Source organism: Lonchura striata, chromosome 6, assembly GCF_050655825.1.
Source record: "Lonchura striata isolate lonStrDom1 chromosome 6, ASM5065582v1, whole genome shotgun sequence".
In the NCBI taxonomy this organism is placed as follows: domain Eukaryota; kingdom Metazoa; phylum Chordata; class Aves; order Passeriformes; family Estrildidae; genus Lonchura; species Lonchura striata.
Genome location: NC_140708.1, coordinates 23,607,026 through 23,623,310, shown reverse-complemented (window position 1 = coordinate 23,623,310; position 16,285 = coordinate 23,607,026). Strand labels below are relative to the sequence as shown.

General features: G+C 41.1%; 1 protein-coding gene across 7 annotated transcripts in view; it reads right to left on the bottom strand.

Moving 5' to 3' along the window:
• C6H10orf71 (chromosome 6 C10orf71 homolog) overlaps positions 1-16,285 on the bottom strand; it is a 72,894-nt gene that overhangs the window by 13,993 nt on the left and 42,616 nt on the right. Inside the window, exons 1-3 of one of the 7 annotated variants that reach the window (XM_031505247.2) lie at positions 7,348-7,885; positions 1,595-1,799; positions 135-266 (exon numbers count right to left, since the gene is read on the bottom strand). The exons of 3 other annotated variants lie outside the window; for them this stretch is intronic. The gene's annotated coding sequence lies outside the window, so the exon portion shown is untranslated. Of the gene's footprint in view, positions 1-134; positions 267-1,594; positions 1,800-7,347; positions 7,886-16,285 lie in introns of those variants that run through there. 3 more of the 7 variants (XM_021539272.2, XM_031505249.2, XM_031505248.2) reach the window with 3 other exon arrangements.

Here is a 16,285-nt window from a genome sequence, read left to right as displayed (position 1 = left end):
AATGTATTAGCACAAGCTTCTGTTTCCCTCATCCAACAAGATCACTTTCACGAATTCTTTGTAGTCATAAAGGGAAACCAAAGTGAATTCTCTTGCTTGGGGAAAGGGAAACCACTTCACACAAATAAAAATACCTGCCACAACAGATGGAAGATGAAGAAGTGGATCTCTCCAGCTTAGGGTGAAAATCCCAAACACTGGCAGAAATGACTAGCATAGAACAAGGTGACCTCAGCTACTCCAGCATCAGATCTTTGAACACTGCACTGGAAAGCAAGGAAAAGGAACCATGTGTCTGAACCAAACCAGTGCAGGAAACTGGGTCCATTCCCCTTGAGGTTTGGCCTAGCAATTTTGTCTTGAACAGCTTGTTCTGGGCCAGAGAAGAGGAGAGACTGTTCTTGACTTTGGGCCAACTTCTGTTCTCGGTTACACTGGTATAAATCTAGAGTAATTTCACAGACGTCAGTAGAATAACTGAGAACAGAATTGGTGACTGAATATATCTACTTCCTCAGCCAACGCTGGTGCACTATCCAGAAGCGACATATGCAACTGTAACCACAGTAAAGTGAAATTCATCTGTGAAGAGCCAAACCCCACCCCCACAAAGTATTCAGACCAACATGCAAAGGAAAGGGGTTGGAACTAATACCGCATTGTTATGCCACCAAATCGTGCCCTCTGGAGAATTCTGATTTTCTAACCTGTATTGCTCATCACTGAAAATAGCAGTACATTTGGGATAAAGTAATGTTGCTCTTTTCTGCAATATTCACTAGAATACATAGATCTAAGAGTGGTGGGTAGGCATGGTATGGTTCTAAGCTGCACCAGCAGAGCTGGCTGCCAAACTGAATTGCCATCATGTGGACAATATCAACTTTTGGAAATAGCTTTGTGTACTTGTTAGGGGAGGTTGTTCTCATTTAGATAGCTTTTGAAATTTCACATGGAATAAAGATTCAGAAGAGAAATTAAATTGGGAATTTCAAAATTTCATTTAGAATTAAAAACCTTTTTTTAATTTTAGATTATGCCACCATTTTTCAGTGAAAAAAGGCTGTGAGAAATAACATGTATATATACTATAATAGTTATAATAGTATGTTATTAATGTCCTTAAATCAAAGAGGGTGTATGCTATTTAACATTAACTGAAATCTTTCATTTTATTTTCTATGTCAAACAATACTCTGATGGTACTGCAACAGAGTGTGATCTTGTTTTGAAATTTCCCTAAGTAAATATTTTAAATTATAAAGCCCATAAATTTTGAATTATCTTTCTAGGGGAAATGCCATTAAAATGAATATGATTGTGATTTTATTTGTTTAATCAAACCTCTTCTCATTTTTTTTCTGAAAAAAGAACTGAAGTCTTTTTCTTCCAGTGAGCTCCACTGGAGCTACTTCATTTGTTCCAATGGAAGCTGGAACCAGGGAATCATCAGTTCAAGGAAGGTCAGTGTAGGCTGGTGGAAGTATGAACACCAGGAAGAAATGTACCCAGTAAATGACTGTGTGCTCTGTATCCTGCTGTGTCCTTTCCTCAAAGGAGGTGAACCTCTTGCAGCCCCAGCTGAAATGCTTACCTTTCCAGCTCAGACCACAAAGCTTCAAACACTGGAAGATGAAGACCTCACATGAAGAAAAATGGGAGGAACAGAGACTGCAAGTGTCTCTACCTTTCCCTTTCTGGTTCAGTGGCAAAGACCCAACAGTTATTTCCAGCCGGTCTCCGGACTGCCTTTCCCAATGTCCTCCAAATGCCCCATCCTGCCAACAGGCCTGTTACGTCTGGAAGAAGGAGATGTTTCTCAGAAAGGCTTATATCTGCACTGAGGCTTTCTTGCAACTCCTGCTCATCCTTCCATCTCCTGATTCACTGCCTTTGAAGAGCCAGTAGCATACAGACATGACAGGGAAGTCAAAGGCACAGAGCACATGACTGACACAGGCCAAGGGAGGTACAGCACTTGACAAACAGCACGAGTCTATGAGAAACACAGGGCAAGAGGGATGGTGCTCCTCCTGTGACCTGCAGTCAGCACAGACAAGTGACATTTAAGCAACTGAACCCAAACAGTGCGTTTCTTGGCATTAAATGTCCGCCTGGAAAAGGCCACTGTCTGAAACTAGGTCAGTCACTGTACACCAAGATATTTATACAGCTCCCCAGCAATATGGTACATGAACACCTCGTGGCTATTTATCTTTCAAACTCTCCCACTGTGGATCTGTGTCTCATCTACAGGTCAGCAGCTAAGGACCAGCTTCAACTGGCTGATTTGCCCAAGATCAAAGGGGGCATTTGTGGCAGGGCAGGGAACAAAATCTGTTTTCTGAATTGCAGAAGAAGAGCTCAGCCTTTCTCAGGTAATGTAAAAATATGCTTTCCCATAGCCCTTCATAACTCATGATTAAAAATCTCTGTGAGCCCACCCCAGCCCCATTGCAACAGAGTATGTAGCTTGGCATTACATTGTGTAGTGAAATCCAACCAGAGTTGGAGGTGACTGGCTGCAAAGATCTCTGCTTCATCTCGGGTGCCTGATACCTAAATTTTGCTAAGATTGTTAAAACTCAAGCCTTCCTCACTAGCTAGCGGTGACAGGTGACAGACATTACAATGGTACGGTGCCCTCACTGAGCACTGGAAGGATTTTGGCTGATGAGACAGGTGTTCATCTCCTTCCATTCTCAAGAAAGATTTAGATGATGAAAGCTTCAGAGCTTTCCCTTCCTGAATGAAGAAAGGAGATTTTCCCACAGCAGAGGGAAAACTGTGCAGTATCACAGCATTGCAATGGCTAGAGGTAGAAGATGACAAAGGGGGAAGGGGAATAAAATGTATGGTCAAGAATAAAAATATAATATTTTGGCTGCCTTGTAATCTGGAGCAGACCAGACAGTCTCAATCCCCGTCATGGGAAAATCGTAACCATATCAGCAAGTATGTTAGACACAAATGGGAGACAGGTGTATTTTCCTCTGTGACCTACACAAGGAAATCTGCTGCTAGCAACAAGCCATGCCTCACTTCTCTTTCCAGGCTGGGGAATCTGAAACCATCCCCCACTTACACTGCCCTCTGCCCATCAGCCCCAACACTGATACCATCAGCATTGTCAAGTTTACACTTAAACCATTTAAGCTTCTTGACAAGGAGAGTCTGACCCACACCCACCACACAGGATACGGTCTTGGGAAACAACAGGCTTGCAGAAAAAAAAGGATTATTCTTTTACTGGTAGTCTCATCTGCTCTTTTTCTTTATAACTTCTGGATATTTTCAAGATTTGGACAAAGATTTTGCTGAATCTGTTTTCTATTAAGAAGAGAATTAAAAATGCTTGAATGTGCTAGGTTCAAAATTGTTCCAACTTCTAAGCAGTTTTCTCACCCACTGAATTCCACAGGATTTACAGACAGGCAACATACCAAAATACCACAGACAAAAAAGATGTAGGCATCAGAGGTGGGGGAAAAGGTGGAGGCTCTGGTTTACAAAATACTCTGGCTCAGGTTGCAGGAACAGAGCTATTTCTTACTTACACCTTGCTATAGCTTTCAAATGCTGCCAAAAGAGCTCTGCTCCTGAGCAGCAGTGTGGCAGGGAGGGTGACACTCAATGCATGCCAGAGCACATGACTCCAGCACACAGCCATCCTTTCACATAACATCTCTCCTCCAATGACAAACTGCTCCTCAACCATTGCTGATTATAACAGAGCCATTCCAGAAGGACAAAAGCTGTGGCTTGCCTTCTGCCTGCTATCTGGAGCATGGCCATGGGACAGCCACACACCTATGGGAGGCCTCTGGGAGAGCAGGGGAGAGCCCCCTCACCCTTGCCCCAGGTATCTCTGGAAGCTATACTACTTTCCTCCTTTTGAGGAGCAAAATCCAGGAGAAAAATCCCACCCTGAACAAGATGAGCCCTTCCAGCTTCCTCTTTCTGCATTGTGCACAGGAGTTGTTTTGGTTTTGCCCTGGGAAATGTAGACTTCCTATTCAGAGATTGACTAATTCTTATGATGTAATGGTGTGTCCCCAAGCCAATTCCTCATTCTTTCATAGTTAATGAGCTTGCTACAGTGTTTCTTGTGATTATTCTGTAAAGGATATATGTAAAAGACAGAAAAAGAAACATCAAGAGTTTTGAGGAGAATCCACACTTGCTCCCCAAGAGATAGACTCTGATGACTCTGGTAGAGTCAGTTCCTCAGCAGCTTCAGTGATGCTTCAGCTTCCCTAGACCCTCTGTCACCAGCTACTTCTCCTTTCCCATCCCTTCTCCTCACTTCTCTCACACATTACAGAGGTGGCAACTCTAGCTACTTGTCTGTGGCTTCATACAATTCATAAGCCTGGTCAAAAACTTATTTCTCAGTTTTGGAGAGACAGACCAAGTCCTAATATCACTACTTCAAAGCAGATCAGTCAAAATAAAGAGTCTCAGTGAACAGCATCATGATAAGGAGTGCTGCCCCACTGCCCCAGCACAAACCCTGACACAGCTTGCAGGGGTCAGTTCCCTCTGAGCATGATGTTTCTGCACCAGCCTCCCAGGCAGTCCTGGGCACTTATCCCAATTTTTGCACAGTGAAGGCCTGTGCTTTGAAATATTCAAAGGATAGAGACAGAGATGCATGAAATATACCTCAACAGAACAAAAGCCATCAGAAGAGTGCAAAATTGTACATGGGTCTATAATGAAGCAGACAGGCAAGCCAAGCTGGCCTTGAGGTATGACAGCTTATGTCTGATCCAGGTAAAGCTGATAGACAGAGGCACATCTGAGACTGAGGATCTGCAGTAGCTGCAAGCTGCCAGAGACTGCTGACTTTGCACATTAAGGTGTAGCCAAATGTTAACCACATACATCTCTTTAAGAGACTCTTCCAAAAAACTGCAAGTGGAAAGTATGAATAAGGTGGCCTTCATGTACCTGACTGTCACAGCCTTCTCACAGTCCCCAAAACAGCCTTTGACACGGTGTGTAGCTAACAGGGAAAACATCCTTGAAACTAATGGGATGTGGCTATGTGAGAGGCTGAAAATAAAGATGCATCCCTATTTGACCTTCTTGGCTCATAAAAAGATGGGTCTGACTGTTAACAGATGATTTAGATTAATCATTACTAGCTACTTGCCTTCTTGTATATCATTATTTGCAAGCACAGGTGATGGATGATAAAGAAACATAGAACTATAATTAAATATCTGCTTTCTATTCCTGTCCAAAGAGGATCATTTGGCAGGGAAACACAAGGGAAACCTTACTTCTAGGTAAGGGTTGTCCTTTTACAGCTTCAATGCTGTCTTAATTTCTGTGAGACTGGTAAAGCACAGGGTCTTGGTGGCACTCTTCCACGACACACACTTGAAAGCCATAAAAACCTGACAAGCAGCAAGAAAGTCATAACACATCAAGCTCAACACACACATACACATACAAATATACATATATAACATATACATACATATATATACACACACAACTTCAGATATGTGTGACCCATCCAAAAGCATATGCAGGCTTGATAGAAGAGGAACAACCTTATCTCAAGGGTAAAGTTCCCCTCCGAGTGAACACATGCAGCTCCCACTGTGGTCCTTTCCCTACACACCTGTCAGCTGGCTCACAGACAGCTGATCCCAAAATGCAACACAACCTCAAGCAATGCAGTTACCTCTAAAAGCAATGAACTCAGCCTCCTGCTCAGAGCAGTCAAAGCTCTGTGTGACCTGGCACCCCAGCTGCAGACAGGCCTTCAGCTAAAACCACTTGCAGAATTTGCCTCTGCCAGCAATTTTCCCTGTGTGTAACTCAGCTGGACTAAAGAAAGACTGATACAGATGAGTGGAATTTTCTCCCAGCATGGCTCATAGGGTTAGTTGACTTTGATTCTGGTCTTGGAGGGATTAACAATCTTGTGGACCTTTTCCACAGCTCTGGTAATGCAAGTACAGGTAAGACAAGCATTTTAGAGAAGCAGGTGTGAATAAGAGATTACAGAGAAAAAAATTCTGTGTGCTTTTGGCTTGCAGTGCAGGGATGCAACTACACCTGCAAACCTCCACCCAGCTGTGGCCTTCAAGTTACAACTGTTTTGGTAACTAGGCTGAGAATGCATACAGAAATACCTTCCTAATGACAGGCATGGAATGGGGGGGGGAAATGTAGCTGGGGCTCCAGTGTACTGGGAATATTTTACATCCTTGTGTTTGTCACAGACCTCATCCTTTAAGCATTTAACTGAGGACATTTATTTTTTAAATGGTCAGTTCTTTGAAGAAGTAAAGGAAGAGAGCCACAGACTTTAATCCTGTCCAGAAAGCTTATTTGTCCTTCTTATCTCTTCTCTTTTTTCCTTCTCCCCTGCCTTCCTCCCAGAAATGGCAGAGGACTAGGGAGGATTCCTCTAGCTGGTACTGTACAAATTCAGTGTGAGCCAGTCACTCTGATGTGCTGCTGTAAAACTTTTCTCTATTCAGATGTATTCAGATTGCCAGTTTACAAGCCCTTTAAAAAAGCATAAGCACTTTGGCTTCTCAAGCTCAATTTTAATTATTTCTGTTCTTTTTTTTTTTTTGCCACTGAATTCTGCAGCTAGACTAATAAAATGCAGTTCCTTAGGATAGCAGACTAAGAAGTTTTTGAATAATTGGAGTAAGAAAAGCCTATGCCATTTAAGTAATCTTCCAACAATTAAAATTGGATATAAGTCATAGTCACAGTAATTTATAGTGGCCTCTCAGCACTGCATAGGTATTTGAACTATCTCAATTTTTCAGGCTCTGTAGCATGGTAGTTACTTTTTATAAAATATTTAAATTATTCTATTCCTATTTGTTCAAAAAAAAGAAACGTCCAACAGCCTTCCAAACCCTATAAAAATCACCAAGTTTTAAAAAGTAGCTTATCTGTAGGCAGTAATCACCTGGAAAGCAAAACCAATGTATATTTCCTTAAAGTTGTTTACAGCACAATTTACAAAAATTAAATGAGCTTCATATCAATTTAGAGCTCTTTTAAAAAGATCATGCCCCTTTGCAAAATAATTACATGTCATAAACAGTATTCACTGCAAACAAATCTATGTGTATGTCTCTTTCCACACACAGACTTTCAGAGACAATCCTGCATTTCTCTGAGAACAAAAACAGCTGGACAAAATGAAAGGACATTCCACCTCTAATCACTGAAGAAAATATTTAAATTATGTTTGATCTGATCAATCACATTACTGATCCTTGAGTGCACACACATTCACACACTCAGAACCACCATTCTCCACAATTTCCCTGTTTTAAAACCACCCAGATGCTTCCCCCTTACCTTCTGTGCTCCAGCTTCCTGACAGGGACATGCAGGGCTGTGCTTTCTTCCCTTAAGTCAAAGCCCCAGCACATTTTAAAGCAGCCTGCTTATTATTAGCAGTTCCCATTACTTATGTGTGTCTGACTCTTCTTCTGAACATGGTTATTTTAATAAAACGATGACTGAAAAATAAACAAAACCAATAAAAGTGGAGGAACTAACCCTTGAATCCTCGCAGACCTGCCTAGCAAGGTGAAGTGAAATGAGCAAGGAATCCAAAGTTAGTAAAATGTATTTAAATAGTTATAAGGCAAGGGGAAACCAAACGGAGATCATGGTGGGGAAGAGGCAAACATACGTATCGGAATAACCACGCGGTGTCGAGTAACAGACAGATGAAACAAACAGTCATCAGCTATTTTTACATTCAGATTGGCCATTGGTAATTCTTCAGAGATAACTAATACAGCCAGCAACTCTGGGCCATGGGCTCGCTGCTGCCAGTGACTCAAACCTTAGAGCACTGCAGTTTTGTACCTACAGGTGGGAGGCAAAGTGTTTATTAGGGTCACCACTAAAAATACTGCCTACATACGCACACGAGTAACACATTGCTGTCCTCTGGGTGCTTTTTCATAAATAGCTCATTTCATCATCAAGGCTGGACACATGTAGCCAGTGTTCTTCGACTTCTTGGAGTAAGGACCTCTTCCACTGTCCCTCCAAAGCAAACAAGATCAGCCATCCTGCTGGAAGGCACATCCAGCATTGGGTTTCATTTGGCAGACTGCAATAGGATGTTGGATAATGGGAGAAATATGCCATGAAGTCAACAAGCTACATTTTTGTACTGCAGATCTGAGCAATGGATGGCACCCTGTGCCCTGCTGAGTGCACACAGCTCCTTACTGGAGTCATGGGACTCTCCTGGGGTTTGGCATCATGTTGGACTTGAACCACAGGCTACAGCTAAATGAAGAGCAGGATCTCCTGGATTACAGCCCAACTCCTGCTTCCGCGGCAGAGCAGGACTCCACATGAGCCCAGCAGACATTTACACATTAAAAGAACTGCTAATTACATTGCTATAGCACCAGCAAGTTTCTGCTGCCTGTTTCTGTCCAAGCACCAGGACACTTGTGAAATCAGGACAATTGTCCCTGAGATCCAAAAGCAGCCCAGGCTTACCCCTCCTCAGAGGGACAGTGACCTGTCTTCTCCAAAGCAACCTTCGGCTGTGAATTCCCAACCTGAGAGAGGTGTATTTTTCACCTTAAATTCCAGCAGGAAGATTTTGCAAAGATGACTCTCCTGAAGTCCTGGTCTGGGCTTTGGTGCTCAAATATTTCTTACTCATCCCAAACTGAATGCTGGTCTTGCAAAACATCAGGGCACTTCTAAGTGCTAAGTTCTGGCCTGGAACTCCAACAGCTCCCCATGCTCTGCACTTGTAACAGTATTTATGCACAAAGTTCTGGTGTATCATCATTCATGGCACCTATGGACTGAGACATAAGAGAGGTGGTGCACACTGAAAAAGATGTTTGGGATTACAAGACACAGTGGAAAAAGTAGTCTTCACTGCCACTAATATTGGCAAAACTGTCTGTATATGTGTCTGTCTCTCCCACAGATTTCTAAAGAGGGGAGGAATGTATTTTTGGCATACTTGTGCTAAAAATAAACCCATCTCTGCTGTCTATGAAGAGAGGCAGGTATAGCCCTGCTTTCTGTAAGCCCTGAACTTGTGAACTGCTGAGAGGCTGAATCACAACTAGAAAGATCCCTATGGAAATGGTAACTGCTAATGCAGGAAGGTTGGCTGACTGCTTAGAAAATCCAGAACAGGCCTTTCACATGAAAGCAATGGGGGTTAACACTATTCATCAGGATAAATGTGGTTCACAGGCTCCAGCTTTGAAAAGACTCAAATCTTGGGACAGGCATTAAGCTCATTCAAATACTGTGATAATAAATATTTGCTAATTCAGTGTTCAGATGAGAATTTGGGATCAGATGGGCTGTCATTAAAATAAAACCACTTCTGGGGAAAATTACTGAATAACACACAGGAAACACAACCCAGTGGCACTTAGATGTTGTTATCCCACTCCCAGGAAATTTAAAAACCAAAAATTCCTGCTGCTTTCTTTCAGTCAGTGTCGAGCAATAACAGATAACACTGAACTTTTTCAGACAGCAATTTGGACTGAAATTTTAAACTTGTATGAAAACAGTATGCAATTTGTACAAATATGTCAATGGAAAATGTATGCATGTTTGTATGCATAATGAACTCCATCTTTCACACACACACTTGAAACTTTGTATGTTTGGCAATGTTGAGAATGCTGACAAGAGAGCCTTATGCAAGAGCAGTAGCTTTCAGCTTTTTCTGATTTGTATCCTACCCCAACAGTTTCTCTAGGGAAATAAATTGAGTTCTGCCCTACTGAAAGAGCCAGTTTTTTTCCTTTGTTTTTTTCCTTAGCTGCAAATCCCAGAGAAGCAGTATGCAGACCCCAAGAGGTCAATGCACCAATCACATGAAAAAAGTCCCTGGTACATGGAAACCAAAAAGTGGAACTGATTATAAACAGAAATGAAAACATCACCCTGGACTAGGAAAACTCAAGCATCAAACTGTTTTTGTTGTAAAAATTAAATGTTTTACAATTCTCAAGGCATTAACAAGCAAGGGGTCTGTGTAGGATCCCATGAGAGCAATAGGACTATATTGAGTTTTCAGCTGCTTGGTTACAGCACTTTTTGTCCAGCAAAGCAACACGGGTTCAGTTCTTACCTGGAAGCCACAGATTGATTTATTGACTATTATCACAGTAAGTGGAATAACTTGATGTCTGGGCATGGACAAGGAGCGTAGGTGAGTGTAGAGCATTGGTTGGACAGAGTAGCCTCTGGGTCTTATCAGCTGCACAAAAGCAGTGAATTGTTGATACAGGTATTTTCTCTCCCAAGGGGGAACAAGATCAAGGGTGCATTTTCTGCTCAGCACCTCCTCCTAGCCAACACAGGCTGTGCTGCACAGGCATCAGGGGAAACGAAAGGTCATAATCCTCTCTGTCTGTGCACAGCCACTTGCACATCCTGGTTTGAAGCAGATTCTCTCCTGACAAACCCAGCTGATAAGATGTGTGTGAGGACATAAAGATCTCCAGAACCTGAGAACCATTAGCAGTCCTATGGCCTCTTTCCCTGGGGACATTTCTCCACCTGTCTAGAAGAGTTGCTTATCCCCTTCATGCAGAATTTGTGCAATGAGACAGATGCATGACTCATCCACAGCCTCTCTCTAGGACTATTCCTTAGGGTTCAAACCTTGCCAGAAGATAAAGTTCATTGCTCCCAACTCTAGGGACTCCTAGAATTCTAACAAGGAAAGAATTTTTTAAATTATTGCATTTTTTTCCTATTTGTCCTTATTGAAGCTTTGAATGAAGCCTAGCTAAGTAAAAAGTCTCTGATCTGAGAAGGGTTCAAGAAAAATAAATATTTACTTAATTTAATATTTCATATTTTTATAATATGGTGTTTAATAAAATAAAATGTCAAAATTATTTTCGTCTTGCTCTCATAAAGTAGTAAAAAATATTATTTACTAAAAAATCATTATTTTTCTTCTCTGAAATCAGATTTCTTATGAAACCAAGAAGCTTTGCTAACTTTTGACTCTGCATTTATGATCACTGCCAGACATTGGTTCCACCATCTTTTTGTCCATCTGTGAATAAGACCTTAAATGCAATTTTAATAGAATTTCTGATCTCCTGATCTCTCCCTGCTGCTGTGCCATCAATAGCACCCAGACTCAGCTGACTCAGAAAGAACTTGTCTGGATTCCAGCCTGGAACACTCATCCTAAAACTCTGTGAAGTGCCCGACCATGGCACCAGTCTGGGGCTCTCTTGGCTTTTGAGGACAGAATGTAGACTAGAAGGACTCTAAAAACACAGCCTCAGGGACACTTTGGCAAAGGATGTCAGTCATAACCTCATCCTGCGTATTTCCCCCAAATCAAACTGATGTTTCAGTCAGGAGCAGTCACGTTTCAGCAGTAACACAGCCACTCCACATACAGTGCTCACTCCTGAGGAACCTCAGAAAGATGCTTTTGCAAAACTGCCTCACTATTAAACACTCTGCCAAGAGTGGAAGACAGATGTGGCAATAAAGAAACTAACTACGGAGAATGTCAAACAGCAGAAGAGGGCTAAATTATTCTACAAATAAAGATTAAACCTGCAAAGCACTTTTCTATCTAAGCCCATTTTTCAAAAGGCTTGCATTACCTAAAATAGCCAAAAACCAAGCAAAGTATCTATCTGCCTTCTGGGCACTGATTTTTCTTGGAAACCTTTCCCTTCTCATCAGGATATGTCAGCAAAAGCTGGCACCTTGCAATTTGCAGAAGAGTTTCAGCCTGTGACAGGACATGCAATAAACTAGTCTTTCTTAAACTAAAGTTTAAGAAATAAGCACAATTGTGACAAATCAGATGTGGGAAAAAATACGGGTAAATATGAATGATCTAAAATTAGTTCACATTAAAAACATTATATAGAAGCCAGCGACATTTAAAGATGCTAAACCAAATGCATTAGGTAATTTATAAACATAGCTATAATCCATCTAATTTAAGAAAAGGTTGGAAGAATGTGGGGTCACTGGCCTAGTGTAAATATTTCCCATTTAAAAATTGCAAAGCAAAAAGCAGAGACCACAGGCTAATTAAAATAGCTGGACAAACAATGATGGGAACCATAAGGGGCTATTTTTAGGGGATCGTATGAGAGCCCAGGCAGCCAGAAGTCCAGTCAATCCAGAGGTGTCACATGGCTGTTCTCAGTCCCTTGCACTCTCTCACCCCACCACAGACAAGGTGAACCAGACAATATGGTATTTGTTTCATCCCCACACACCTCCATCCAGATTTCATTAATTATTTTGCACTTTACACAACACATTGGATTAATTCCCATGGAAGTTTCCACAGAATCACCATCCTTATCCTGTCCCAGGTTCCTACACAGCTGAGAGATGGGTTTTGAGCAGTGAGAGCAGGGCTTACTCCCCCTAGTTGCTAGGAAATGACAAGAGGAAGTTGTGGGATGCTGCAGTTCAGCTGGTACTGCAGAGGTACTGTGGTACAAATGTGTGCTTATCTCTGGGTGAAGAGAGGTGAAGAGTGAAAAGATAAAATATTAAAACTTGTTAGAGTCTAATGAGTTGTCTGAATTACATGGGTTTTCATTTTCTGGTTTGTAGAATACACTTTCTGTGGTCCAAGAAGAAGAAAGAATGAAGCACAGCAGAAGAAAATAATTTTATAATACAATTTTATTCCTCTGAAATCAGTGAAACATAAAAACATGCTGCATTATCTCAAAAAATTCAAGAGTCCTGCAAAATGGGTTCAGAAGATATTGGGGTGCAAAATATCACCCTGCATGGTTTTGTACTGCAGCACCAGTGGATAGTGAAGGGGAGGCCAGCTGGTTTAGGAGAAAGGTTCAGCCCAGATGTGAATCAGATAGGAAAGAAATTTAAATTTGCATTTCCTCCTTCTCAAACCAACTTTCTTGCTAGTTCAGAATGCTTCTCAGGAAAGGGTTATTGGAAACCACAAAGGTTTTGAAAAATATTCAATTTTTGCATGTCTTGGCAGAAAAACAGGTACCAGGAGTATGCAAGGCACAGCAAACACACTTGCCTAACCTGCTTCCAGTCCACCAGCAGATCAGAGCACACCCCTTAACTGCAAGAAGGAGCACAGCTTTTGCATTTCTCATTCCAGTAATCCGAATAATTATAATAATCTCTCTCCAAAATTATATGACTTTAAGACATGTTTAAGAAAAGTAAGCAGTCTAAAATCAGCATTCAGTAAACCAGAAAGCACTAGAATGAGAAGCTTATACCCATCTTTTCAGAAAAAGCCAGTGTGTAATTGTTCAAGGTTTTGCTGAATGTCAGGAAGGGAAGACTAACAAGGACTGAGATTATCAGTGCTAGCGGGAGGAATTCACACAAACACAGCAAGGCCAAGAACAGCTAAAAACCTGGCCTGAAAGATAGCAAATGTGCTTCTCTGCAGAACAGTGCTCAATAATGACTGAGAAGAGAGCAGCCAAATGAGGAGCAGAAAAGCAAGCACTGCAGAAAAGCAGGGAAACAGAACCAGGGCAAAACTCAGACAGAAGTGCTTGGTGCTGCTGCACTGCAGGAACTGGCCCCAGCTCCTCTGGGCAGCACACCTGGGCTGCCTGACACAGCCAGGACCCACCTGAGAGCTCCACAGCAAAACCTGCCCAGGCAACTGGGTGAACTGGGAGGCTAGGGATGGATTTTCACTCTTTCCCTGTAGTTGAACTTGGAGAATGGAGTCAGTGATATATATGGAGTAGATAGGAAGATGCCATCAGAAAACAACCTAAGAATTCCCCCTGGCCCAAAAGCTATGTCACAACCCCTTAATGATGATTAATTAGATGAGTCCCAGGTAATCGGAGACTATTTCTAGTAGTAAAGTGATTCCTGGGACTGGAAGTCACCATACAAGATGTACTAAAGTGGCTGGTATCAATAAACTGACAAATGCAAACAAAATAATCCTTTAATCTCATTCTGTTAAGGAAAAGGCATGTGGCTTGAATTATGATCATATAAACCACTGCCTTCAGGCATTTTTGGAATGTTTCTAGTCTGCTAAATTCATTAGAAAATTCACACTGTCAAATATTTGAATAAAATATAATGGGGATAAAGAGATAAATACTGTCTCTTCAAAAAGTCACAACTGGTTTCCTTTAGACTTTACAAAAATGTTTTAGATAAAATAAGATAAACATAAAACAATAATGAAATTATTACTGGTGAAAATTCTAATGTGGCAAACAGGTGCACGATTATCTTCCTTCAGAGATTAGGGACTCTTCTCTTAGGAACAAAACTAAACATGTTCACAAAATCAAGGCTTCTAGTTGATACATAATGACACTCATACCGATATTGTCCTTGATTTCAGAAGTGTTTACACTCAATACAGAGCAGACTGAAGCATTTAAGCACTGCAAGTTCAAACTGCATTTTCATTGGAGTCTTTTAGTTAGTGATAGAAAGTATTGCTGTTCCAAAACACAGCAGCAATTCCTACATCCAGTGTTCCCACATCCATTAAGAAAATGACTGCATATGCAGGCAGGCCTGAACAAAGAGGCAAGGTTTGATGTCTCCACTGGCAACACTTTTAACAGTGCCCATGTCATTTGGGATCACAAGCCCCTCTTATTTCAATATTCCAGTCTTATCAAAGGGCAGCAGCATCTCACACATTTCAAAGTGGGGCATGAAAACTGGATATTTTGGAAATTGATGTTTAGTGTAGAAGCAGCCTGGCATATGCAGCTGAAACAGCTCTAATCAATAGAATTCATTCCACTGACATGAGTGGGAGCTGGAACATGCTCTGCTGGCTTATTGCTTCAGACAGAGTTTGTGCTCTCCTCACAGGAGGGATGCTAATGAGACCTTGGATTAGTCTTTTTCCAGCTTAGTTGAGCATGACAAGCATGAAACATCTCCATTGAAAAAAAACTCATCTCTACCCTTTCTGAAAGGCTAAAGATTTTTAGGAAAACAACCAAAGAAAAAAATACAAAACTTCCATGCTAGTAATGCAAGATCAGAAGAAAGCAAGGAATAGGTGTTGTGTATCAAAATGCATAAATATGGAACACTCCTTTAAAATAATATTTTTATATTGTTCAGCATCTGATGTCTTGATGAATGGTTAATTCCAGTGTGCTGATGCACATTTTCCTTCACACCTTTCACAGCTTTGCCATTTATTTGGGTATCAACGTAAAAAAAATTCTAGTAATGAAATTTCATAGTGCCTTCAAAAATCATTTGCAGACTCACTGCTCCTACAAAATACTTCAAGTCTAATCACACACTCCTTCTATTTACTATTTGAGCTAGATTAGTCTGTGAAGTCCAGGAGATTTTAATAATACTCACTCAGTATATCAGTGGTTTCCACTGTGGCTGGTACCAGAGTGAGCAAACACCTAACCTTGCGATTAGAGATGATCTGTAAATCCAGGCCTATGAACACATGGTCATGTTGTTTAAGACAAAAAAATCCCTGTCAATCCCACTGTCAATTTGAATAAAATCACCCTGCAAAATACATAGAGATTCATATAAAATACTTGCATTGATATTCTTTCCAGATCTCACCTAAAATTTGCTTTGTAGACGTGTTGTTAGCTTCAGAGCAACCAAACTATATGCTCAAGTTTACACTGGGAACTTATGAAAAAGCCATCTTTCTCCTCTTCTGGCATTATGGACTATTCAATAGCTCATGCTGAGTTCTAGATGGAAAAACCTCCAAGGGAGGATTTTTACTAGCACATTCTGCCTTCTGCAAATTACTGTGGTATGATTGTAATACCTTTGTGCTTTTTTCTAACTGCTGGTCATATTTTAAAAGTGCCTATTGCTCTTGAGTCTAGAGCTGCATAAACAATAATAATTAATAATCTTTGCAATTATCTTATGCCAAAAGAAATCTCAGCTTCAGCTTCAACTGGATACATTCATATGTCTTAAGTTGTTGTCTAGGGTTGCTATGCACTAACTGCTGGTATGTTCCATCCCAAAGGTGGCTCTTTGGGAAACTTTGAAGCTCTATAAATAGAAGATATTATTTATTATTATTGTGAGGGCACAGGAATGCACTAATTCACCCTCAAGGTACAGAGACACTTAAGAACACTTGTTTCAGTGCTGGATGCAGAAAAAGAGATAGAGAGCAGCTCTAGTGGCAAATATCCTGTATGAGCAAGAAGGAGAGATCAGTGGACAAAATCCATCACACCCACTGCTCACCTTTTGCAAGTTTAAACTGATCTTAGCTCCTTTTCTCATC